This window comes from Mus musculus, chromosome 16, assembly GCF_000001635.26.
Source record: "Mus musculus strain C57BL/6J chromosome 16, GRCm38.p6 C57BL/6J".
NCBI lineage: Eukaryota > Metazoa > Chordata > Mammalia > Rodentia > Muridae > Mus > Mus musculus.
Genome location: NC_000082.6, coordinates 26,332,185 through 26,343,030, shown reverse-complemented (window position 1 = coordinate 26,343,030; position 10,846 = coordinate 26,332,185). Strand labels below are relative to the sequence as shown.

General features: G+C 38.3%; 1 long non-coding RNA gene across 4 annotated transcripts in view; it reads right to left on the bottom strand.

Annotated features, from left to right (window-relative positions):
• Nucleotides 1–3,801: 3,801 nt before the first annotated feature.
• Gm41436 overlaps nucleotides 3,802–10,846 on the bottom strand; it is an 87,312-nt gene continuing 80,267 nt past the window's right edge. For all 4 annotated transcript variants that reach the window (XR_875990.1, XR_875989.1, XR_001782013.1 and 1 more), the window contains one exon: nucleotides 3,802–3,835. This is a non-coding gene — a long non-coding RNA (predicted gene, 41436). The remainder of the gene's footprint in view (nucleotides 3,836–10,846) is intronic.

Genomic DNA, 10,846 nt, shown 5'->3' with positions numbered 1-10,846 from the left:
AAACAATAAAACAGTCCTTTGCCATTTGACTTAGTCAGGGTTTCTATTCCTGCACAAAACATCATGACCAAGAAGCAAGTTGGGGAAGACACCATTCTTCCTGGATACATACCAGAATTGGTCAGTAAGAATTTACTGCTGAAGAAATCACCCCTTGGTTGCAAGACATAGCGAGGTCAAGCTGAGAAAGACCTGGAAGCTTCCTCCTTGTCAGTTAGATTTTCTAGTGGCTGAAAGTCTTGTGCAGGTTGCTAAAGGAAAAATGGGAGTATCAAGGATTATGCATAACTGTGAACTCTACATATTATATTATCAACCTGTTAGGCAAAATGTGCCCACTGGGGCAATAGTGTTATGCCTGTAATAGAGGTAACCAACCACTCTCTGGTTGGACTTGAAGTGTGCTCCAAAACAAAAAAACTTACGTGGTATTGTAAATATGGTCAGAAACCTATGGCCAGGAAGGCCTTAGGCTCTCGTTGTTGCTTAATTAAATTTACATGGTACTGTAATCTGGGTATGACCCAGCCATTGAAATCATGATCTCATAGGAGCTCCTTTTTTTTTTTAGATTTAAAATGTATATATTTTTGTGAATAAATTATATATAAATACATATGCACATGTTTTATTTGAACTTAAACATGCACACATGGTTTTCTTTGATATTAATTATTTTTTATTTTTTATTTTATTGGGTATTTATTTCATTTACATTTCCAATGCTATCCCAAAAGTCCCCCACCCACTCCCACTTCTTGGCCCTGGCATTCCCCTGTACTGAGGCATATAAAGTTTGCAAGACCAATGGGCCTCTCTTTCCACTGATGGCCGACTAGGCCATCTTCTGATACATATACAGCTGAGGACACGAGCTCCGGGGGTACTGGTTAGTTCATACTAATTTTGCTTGCACTATGATTACCTAAGATTGGGCCTGTTAACTGTCAATTATGGAGCAGGGAGGGAATCATGGGACTCTATCTCTCCATATGGAACTATTGGCTACTGATGGATTCTAAGGATGGTGCAGTCATTGTCTTCTGTTGTGTACCCACTGATGAGCCCACTATACTCCAATGGATAGTTCCAACCTCATGAGCAAAGAGATAGCCCTGGATAAAAATGAAGCATGTCACAAAACAAAATAACTTGAATGTGGGAAAGAGATGGGAGAGATTAGAATGCATTCTATACACGTATAAAATTGCTAAAAAAATTAGTAAAAGTAGTTTAAAAAGTAAAATTACTTGTAAATAGGTAAGCAGTGAGAATGTATAAGGATAAAATCTATAAAATACTTATGCAAAACAGTTTTATCCTTTTATTTTTCTTTATTCATGGTTCAGATTATATTTTTCTTCTTTTACCCTTGGCTAGTTCAACCTAACTTAGATAGAATCTTACTGTGTCACCTAAGCTGTCTTCATACTAGCCACGATCTCATAACCGCCTGCTTCTATATCCAAAAGCTAGGTTTATAGACATGAGGCACCATTGGTGGCTACTAGAATTCTCTACTTTTTACATAATTCCTTCTTTGAAAAACTAGTGAATAGTCTTTTCATGTCTGAGCAGATTGAACCCAGCGTATTGTGCTTTCCTTTGCTTCTGAAGTTCAAGAATTTCAGGCAAGCTTGTGACCTGAGGAGTGTGATCAGTCATCTCACCAGGACAGTGGGAAGATGTGGGAAGGGAGGGACATGGAGAAGGTCTGTCTTCACCTCTCTGAGAAGCTGATGTAATGCAAAGATAACACATACCTTGTGTCAGGACAGAGGATGAAATTAAATGAGATCCACTATGACAACATTGGTTTAGATTAGAGTAAGGGAGGATGCTCCTAAATATGTGGGAGAGTCTATGAAACAGATCCATTATGTTTCTATTGAGCTCCTACAAGCCATGTTATCTATGTAACTGTCATTATTCCTGTCATTTGCATTCATTTACCTTTTTTAAACACTAGCATATTCATTTCTTCATACATCCATGATTTCTTTTATGTTAAAAAATTCAGAATCTTCTCTTCTAGCTATTTTGAAACATTTAGCACAATATTGACAACCCCCCACCCTCTGGTAATTAGCCAAGTTTCCTACCAGATTCCCTAATTTTATAGCCCATACATGACTGCAATGCTTTGTAGAAACATGGGTGACCTTGGAAGACACTTTATTGGGTAAAATAATCCAGATCCAGAAGGGAAACATTTTTCCAGAGACAGAGTTGATAATGTTTGGGGTCAAAAGGCCCACCTGGCAAGCAGTGAATGACATGTTTATGTGTTGGAGTTGCTCCAGTAAACTCTGGGCATACAAACAGCAAGGAGTCTTTACCAAAGGTCTGGTCCATTGGTAACTATTTAGGCCTCCATCTACTTAGATTCTCTGTAACTTATTCACAGTCTCAGTGTCAAGGCACGAAGCATACCACAGATGTTGAGGGAGAAGCTCAGCTTTCAGCCTGAGGCATGAGTTTGAATCCCTCTGAGCTCTGTTTCAAAAGAAACTTAGTCTGCAGAGGAAAGGTTAAGTCTTGCTGTGTGAAAAAGCTAAACCTCAGATGCTGTAGTGTACTACATCATGCTTGCTAGAGATGGTATCAACAAAGCAAAACCAAAACTAAACCAAACCAATGAATGAAAACTTCCAAGCATAGTCTATATGACAGAAGACTTTAGCTGTTGTTAACATTTAGCCCATCATCTTGTGCTTTCATATGCTTTCTGCTTTAAAACCTAAAACGTTACCTAGCATTTAACTGATGATACTAATATTATCACTTACTATTTTATTCTGGAAGGCAAACACTGAAGGATTACACTTCAAATTAGTGAGAGGACTCTACTCAAAGAACTGAATTTGAAAAATACAAACATTTGTTTCACACAAAAAATATAGCTACAAAATATAAACACTTATGTATTTGTGGTAATTTTGGTTTACAAAACCACTCATATATATTATACATCACTTAACATTGCTCAGAATTTGTGAGTTAAACTGTACACATATATCTTGGGCCCTGGGTCCCTCAGAGACCAGTCTGCGCCAGTGAAAGTGTGGACTGCAGAAGCGACACAGCTTCTGGGACAGGCAGAAGTAATACAGTTTCTGGGACAGACCCCTGTTTCGCGCTCCAGACATCTGGGCACCTTCCCCGCCAGAGGAGAGGTGTCCATTCGGAAGGGCTCTGATTGCCTGAGCAGGTGAGGGAGCCATCTTGTGCCAGGGGTCCCTCCGAGTCCTGTCTGCACAGGTGAGAGTGCAGACTGCAGAAGCCACACAGCTTCAGGGACAGGCAGAAGTGACACAGCTTCTGGGACAGACCCCATTTCAGGCTCTGGACATCAGGGCACCCTCCCCACCAGAGGAGAGGTGTCTGCCTGGTAGGGCTCTGACAGCCTGAGCAGGCGAGAGATCCATCTTGTGTCCCAAGTCCCTTGGAGACCAATCTACACAGGTTAGCTCACGGACTGTGGAAGCAACATATCTTCTGGGACAGGCCCTATTTCAGGCCCTCATCTTTAGCCAGGAGGCAGGTCTGAACACCAGACCTCTGTGCACCTTCCATGCAAGAGGAGAGCTTGCCTGCAGAGAGTACTCTGAACACTGAGACTCAGGAGAAAACTAGAATCACAGAACTACTGACAGAGGTTAACAGAATCACAGGAGGAACAAGCTCCAGCCAGAGACAACTATAACAACTAATGGCAGAGATTACCAAATGGTGAAAGGCAAACATAAGAATCTTACTAATAGAAACCAAGACCACTCACCATCATTGGAGCTCAGCACTCCCACCTCGGCCAATCCTGGATACCCCAACACACCTGAAAAGCAAGACTCAGATTTAAAAATCATATCTCATGATCCTGATAGAAGACTTTAAGAAGGGCATTAATAACTCACTTAAAGAAATACAGGAGAACACTGCTAAACAGATAGAAGTCCTTAAATAGGAAACACAAAAATCCCTTAAAGAATCACAGGAAAACACAGCCAAACAGGTGATGGAATTGAACAAAACCATCTAAGACCTAAAAAGTCAAGTAGAAACAAACAAACAAACAAACAAACAAACAACAACAACAACAACAACAACAAAAAGTGAGACAATTCTGGAGATAGAAACCCTAGGAAAGAAATCAGGAACCATAGATGCGAGCATCAACAACAGAATACAAGAGATGGAAGAGAGAATCTCAGGTACAGAAGATTCCATAGAGAACATGGGCACAACAATCAAAGAAAATACAAAATGCAAAAGATGCTAACTCAAAACATCCAGGAAATCCAGGACACAATGAGAAGACCAAACCTATGGATAATAGGAGTAGATGAGAATGAAGATTTTCAACTTAAAGGGCCAGCAAATATCTTCAACAAAATTATAGAAGAAAACTTCCCAAACCTAAAGAAAGAGATGCCCATGAACATACAAGAAGCCTATAGAACTCCAAATAGACTGGACTAGAAAAGAAATTCCTCCCAAAACATAATAATTAGAACAACAAATGCACTAAATAAAGATAGAATATTAAAAGCAGTAAAGGAAAAATGTCAAGTAACATATAAAGGCATGCCTATTAGAATTACACCAGACTTCTCACCAGAGATATGAAAGCCAGAAGATCCTAGACATATGTTATGCAGACCCTAAGAGAACACAAATGCCAGCCCAGGATACTATACCCAGCAAAACTCTCAATTACCATAGATGGAGAAACCAAAGTATTCCATGATAAAACCAAATTCACACAATATCTTACCACGAATCCAGCCCTTCAAAGGATAATAAAGGGAAAACACCAACACAAGGACTGAAACTACACCCTAGAAAAAGAAAGAAAGTAATCCTTCAACAAACCTAAAATAAGACAACCGCAGGAACAGAATCCCAACTTTAACAACAAAAATAACAGGAAGCAACAATTGCTTTTCTTTAATTTCTCTTAACATCAATGGACTCAATTCCCCAATAAAAAGAAAGACTAATAGACTGGCTACACAAACAGGACCCAACATTTTGCTGGTTACAGAAAACCTACCTCAGGAAAAATGATGGACACTATCTCAGAGTAAAAGGCTAGAAAACAATTTTCCAAGCAAATGGTCTAAAGAAACAAGCTGGAGTAGTCATTCTAATATCAAATAAAATTGACTTCTAACCCAAAGTTATCAAAAAAAAAAAAAAAAAAGACAAGGAGGGACACTTCATACTCATCAAAGGTAAATCTTCCAAGATTAACTCTCAATTCTGAATATCTATACTCCAAATACATGGGCAGTCACACTCATTTAAGAAACCTTAGTAAAGCTCAGAGCACACAATACACCTCACACAATAATAGTGGGAGACTTCAACACCACACTCTTACCAATGGACAGATACTGGAAACAGAAACTAAACAGAAACACATGGACACTAACAGAAGTTATGAAACAAGTGGATTTAATAGATATCTACAGAACATTGTATCCTAAAACAAAAGGATATACCTTCTTCTCAGAACAGCATGGTACATCGTCCAAAATTGATCATATAATTGGACACAAAACAGGCCTCTACAGATATAAAAATATTGAAATTATCCCATGCATCCTATCTGATCACCATGGACTAAGGCTGATCTTCAATAACAGTATAAATAATAGTCAACATTCACGTGGAAACTGAACAACACTCTACTCAATGATTCCTTGGTCAAGGATGAAATAAAGAAAGAAATTAAAGACTTTTTAGAATTTAATGAAAATGAAGCCACAATATACCCAAACTTATGGGACACAATGAAAAGAGTCCTAAGAGGAAAACTCATAGCCCTGAGTGATTCCAAAAAGAAACTAGAGAGAGCATACACTAGCAGCCTGACAGCACACCTAGAAGCTCTAGAACAAAAGGAAGCAAAATCACCCAAGAGGAGTAGATGGCAGGAAATAATCAAACTCAGGGCTAAAATCAACCAAGTGGAAACAAAAAGAACTATTCAAAGAATCAATCTAATCAGGAACTGGTTCTTTGAGAAAATCAACAAGATAGATAAACCCTTAGCCAGACTAACTAGAGGGCACAGGGAGAGTATCCTAATTAACAAAATCAGAAATGAAAAAGGAGATAAAACAACAGAACCTGAGGAAATCCAAAATATCATTAGATCCTATTCCAAAAGGCTATACTCAACAAAACTAGAAAACCTGGATGAAATGGACAACTTCCTAGACAGATACCAGGTACCAAAGTTAAATCAGGAACAGATTAATGATCTAAACAGCCCCATTTCCCCTAAAGAAATTGAAGCAGTCATCAATAATCTCCCAACCAAAAAAAAAAAAAAAAAAAAAAAGCCCAGGACCAGATGGGTTTAGTGCAGAGTTCTATCTGACCTTCAAAGAAGATCTAATTCCAACTCTTCTCAAACTATTCCACAAAATAGAAACAGAAGAATCTCTACCCAAATCATTTTATGAAGCCACAATTACTCTGATACCTAAACCAAACAAAGATCCAACAAAGAAAAAGAACCTCAAACCAATTTCCCTTATGAATATCGATGCAAAAATACTCAATAAAATCCTCACAAACCAAATCCAAGAACACATCAAAATGATCATCTATCATGACCAAGTAGGCTTCATCCCAGGGCTGCAGCAATGGTTTAATATATGGAAATCCATCAAGGTAATCCACTATATAAACAAACTCAAAGAGAAAAACCACATGATAATCTTATTAGACACTGAGAAAGCATTTGACAACATCCAACACCACTTCATGATAAAAGTCTTGGAAAGATCAGGAATTCAAGGTCCACACCTAAACATAATAAAAGCAATATACATCAAACTAGTAGAAAACATCAAACTAAATGGAGAGAAACTCGAAGCAATCCCAGTAAAATCAGGGACTAGACAAGGCTACCCACTTTCTCCTTACCTACTCAATATAGCCAGAGCTATTCGACAACAAAAGGAGATCAATGGGATACAAATTGGAAAGGAAGAAGTCAAAATATCACTATTTGCAGATGATATGATAGTATATATAAGTGACCCTAAAAAGTCCACCAAAGAACTTCTAAACCTGATAAACAGCTTCAGTGCAGTAGCTAGGTATAAAATTAACTCAAAGAAATCAATGGCCTTTCTCTACACAAAGGATAAACAGGCTAAGAAAGAAATTAGGAAAACAATACCCTTCACAATAGTCACAAATAATATAAAATACCTTGATGTGACTCTAAGGAAGTGAAAAATCTGTATGATAAGAACTTTAAATCTCTGAAGAAATTAAAGAAGATCTCAGAAGATGGGAAGATATCCAATGCTCATGGATTTGCAAGATTAATATAGTCAAAATGGCTATCTTGCTGAAAGCAATCTATAGATTCAATGCAATCCCCATTAAAATTCCAACTCAATTCTTCACTGAGCTAGAAACTTCAATTTGCAAACTCATCTGGAATAATAAAAAACCTAGGATAGCAAAAACTATTTTCAACAATAAAAGAACCTCTGGGGGAATCACCATACCTTAAGCTGTACTACAGAGCAATTGTGATAAAATCTGCATGGTATTGGTATGGCAACAGACAGTTAGACCAATGGAATAGAATTGAAGACCCAGAAATAAACCCACACACCTATGGTCACTTGATCTTTGACAAGGGAACTAAAACCATCCAGTGGAAAAATAACAGCATTTTCAACAAATGGTGCTGGCACAAGTGGTGGTTATCATGTAGAAGAATGCAAATTGATCCATTCTTATCTCCTTGTACAAAGCTAAAATCTAAGTGGCTCAAAGACCTCCACATAAAACCAGAGACACTAAAAGTTATAGAGGAGAAACTGGGGAAAAGCCTGATGATATGGGCATAGGGGAAACATTCCTAAACAGAACAGCAATTGTTTTGCTGCAAGATCAAGAATTGACAAATGGGACCTCATAGAATTGCAAAGCTTCTGTAAGGCAAAAGACACTGTCAATAAGACAAAAAGGCCACAAACAGATTGGGAAAAGATTTTTATCAATCCTGAATCTGATAGGGGATTAATATCCAATATATACAAAGGGCTCAAGAAGTTGGACTCCAGAAATTCAAATAAACCTATTAAAAATGGGGTACAGAGCTAAACAAAGAATTCTCAACTGAGGAATAACAAAGGGCTGAGAAGCACTTGAAAAAATGTTCAACATCCTTAATCATCAGGGAAATGCAAATCAAAACAACCTTGAGATTCCACCTCAGACCAGTCAGAATGGCTAAGATCAAAAATTCAAGTGACAGCAGATGCTGGAGAGGCTGTGGAGAAAGAGGAACACTCTTCCATTGCTGGTGGGATTGCAAGCTTGTACAACCACTCTGGAAGTCAGTCTGATGGTTCCTCAGAAAATTGGACATAGTACTACTGGAAGAACCAGCAATACCTCTCCTGGGCATATATCCAGAAGATGTTCCAACTGGTAATATGGACACATGCTCCACTATGGTCATAGCAGCCCTATTTATAATAGCCAGAAGCTGGAAAGAACCCAGATGCCCCTCAACAGAGGAATGGATACAGAAAATGTGGTACATTTACACAATGGAGTACTACTCAGCTATTAAAAACAATGAATTTATGAAATTCTTGGGCAAATGGATGCATCTGGAGGTTATCATCCTTAGTGAGGTAACCCAATCACAAAAGAAGTCATTAGATATGCACTCACTGATAAGTGGATATTAGCCCAGAAACTTAGAACACCCAAGATACAATTTTCAAAACTCAAGAAAATCAAGAAGGAAGACCAAAGTGTGAATACTTCATTCCTCCTTAGAATAGGGAACAAAATACCCATGAAAGGAGTTGCAGAGACATAGTTTGGATCAGCCACCAAACCCAGACACTATTGCATATGCCAGGAAGATTTTGCTGAAGGGACCCTGATATAGCTGTCTCATATGAGGCTATGCCAGTGCCTGGCAAATACAGAAGTGGATGCTCACAGTCATCTATAGGATGGAACACAGGACCTCCAATGGAGGAGCTAGAGAAAGTACCCAAGGAGCTGAAGGGGCCTGCAACCCTATAGGTGGAACAACAATATGAACTAACCAGTACTCCTTGAGTTCGTGTCTCTAGCTGCATATGTAGCAGAAGATGGCCTAGTTGGCCTTCATTGGGAAGAGATCCCCCCTCCCAGGTCTTGCAAACTTTATATGCCCCAGTACAGGGGAACGCCAGGGCCAAGAATTGGGAGTGGGTGGGTAGGGTAGCAGGGCAGGGGGGAGGGTATAGGGAATTTTCAAGATAACATTTGTAATGTAAATAAAGAAAATATCTAATAAAATAAAAATTTAAAAAAGAAAATATCCAAGAAAACAAAAGAAAAAAAACTGGACACATATTATTTCTGTTAGTGAGGTGAGTTGGTGTATTTAGTTTCATGGCTTGTGAGGCTGGCAGGGGCTGACTGGGGTAAACACCTATGTCACTATATTTGAAATGAAACATCCTAACTTTGCCTATGGCCAAAGGAAATGTAAAACTGAAAGCTTGCTGAATGTTTATTTTAAAAATAAATTTTATTACCTTTTCCATACTACATTGATGTGTGTGTGTGTGTATGTGTGTGTGTGTGTGACAGAGGGGGGAGGGAGTGAGGGAGTGAGGGAGAGAGAGAGAGATTTAAAGCAAGAATGATTATAAAATGAATGCCTATAAACTCAAGGACTTAGATAAGGATAAGGATGATCCATTCTTATGTGTACAAGATTTTTATACATCTTTATCTTTCAGAGGTGATTCTGATTTTTACAGATGAGATGCCACACTCAATATCGTATCACATTAGACAGAACTGAGTTTTACAACATCCATTGTCCTGCCTTTTCTTTTCAAAAGTTTCATTATTCCAATTTCTAACCATGTTACTTAGTGAACAATACAATCCATTGCTTCTTTTCTGAGTGCAGATTTATAAATTGTTATTATGTTCAATGTGTCCTTCTGGGACTTTCTTTTTCCCTCTCATCTCTGTCTCTAGAAGACATGCCTTATATATCTGTAATGATTTCACTTTCACCATAAGATATTCCATTGTATAAATCATCTCTTACTTAATAATCCTCTAGTGGATATCAAAAATGTTTCCAATTTTCTTGCCACTAAATTGTTTTTGGGGGAAAAAGAGCAATGTTTCAGATCTTAAGCACACTGGCTGATATTCCAGGCAATCCAGAATGGATTCCCAACACTCACATATTGGCTCACAACATCTGTAATTCCAGTCTAGAAGGTCTAACATTCACTTCTAGTCTCCTCTGACACTTCATACATGTGGTTATACATGTGGGCAAAACACCCCAATACGTAAACATTTAAAATATTTTGTTTGCCATTCCTATAAATGTTTTCTAGTTGGATATAAATGTTCTATGATAGATTTACCTATTATCACATTTTAATATGAATTGAGTCTTTACAGTATAATACTATCATGATTTGAAAATTTTTGAATTAATTGAGATACCAGTATTCATGTGTGTGTGTGTGTGTGTGTGTGTGTGTGTGTGTGTGTGTGTGCCCACACATGCTTAGGCATGTATGTAGGTGCATTGTTACAGGAAATATTAAAAAGAACAGCAAGTTTCTGCTCTATACCCAGCTACTCTCTGCCCCACTGACCTGCTCTCTCTATGGCTAGCCCCATGCAGCCACCAATCACAGTCTTCCCAGCTCAGGTTCACTTGCCTCGGGGCCACTTGTCTCTTCTCAACTATTTACCTCCAGTGGCTAGTTGTCACAAATCCCCTTAATCCAGTAAATTAAAACTCTAGAAGCTTATAATTAATCAG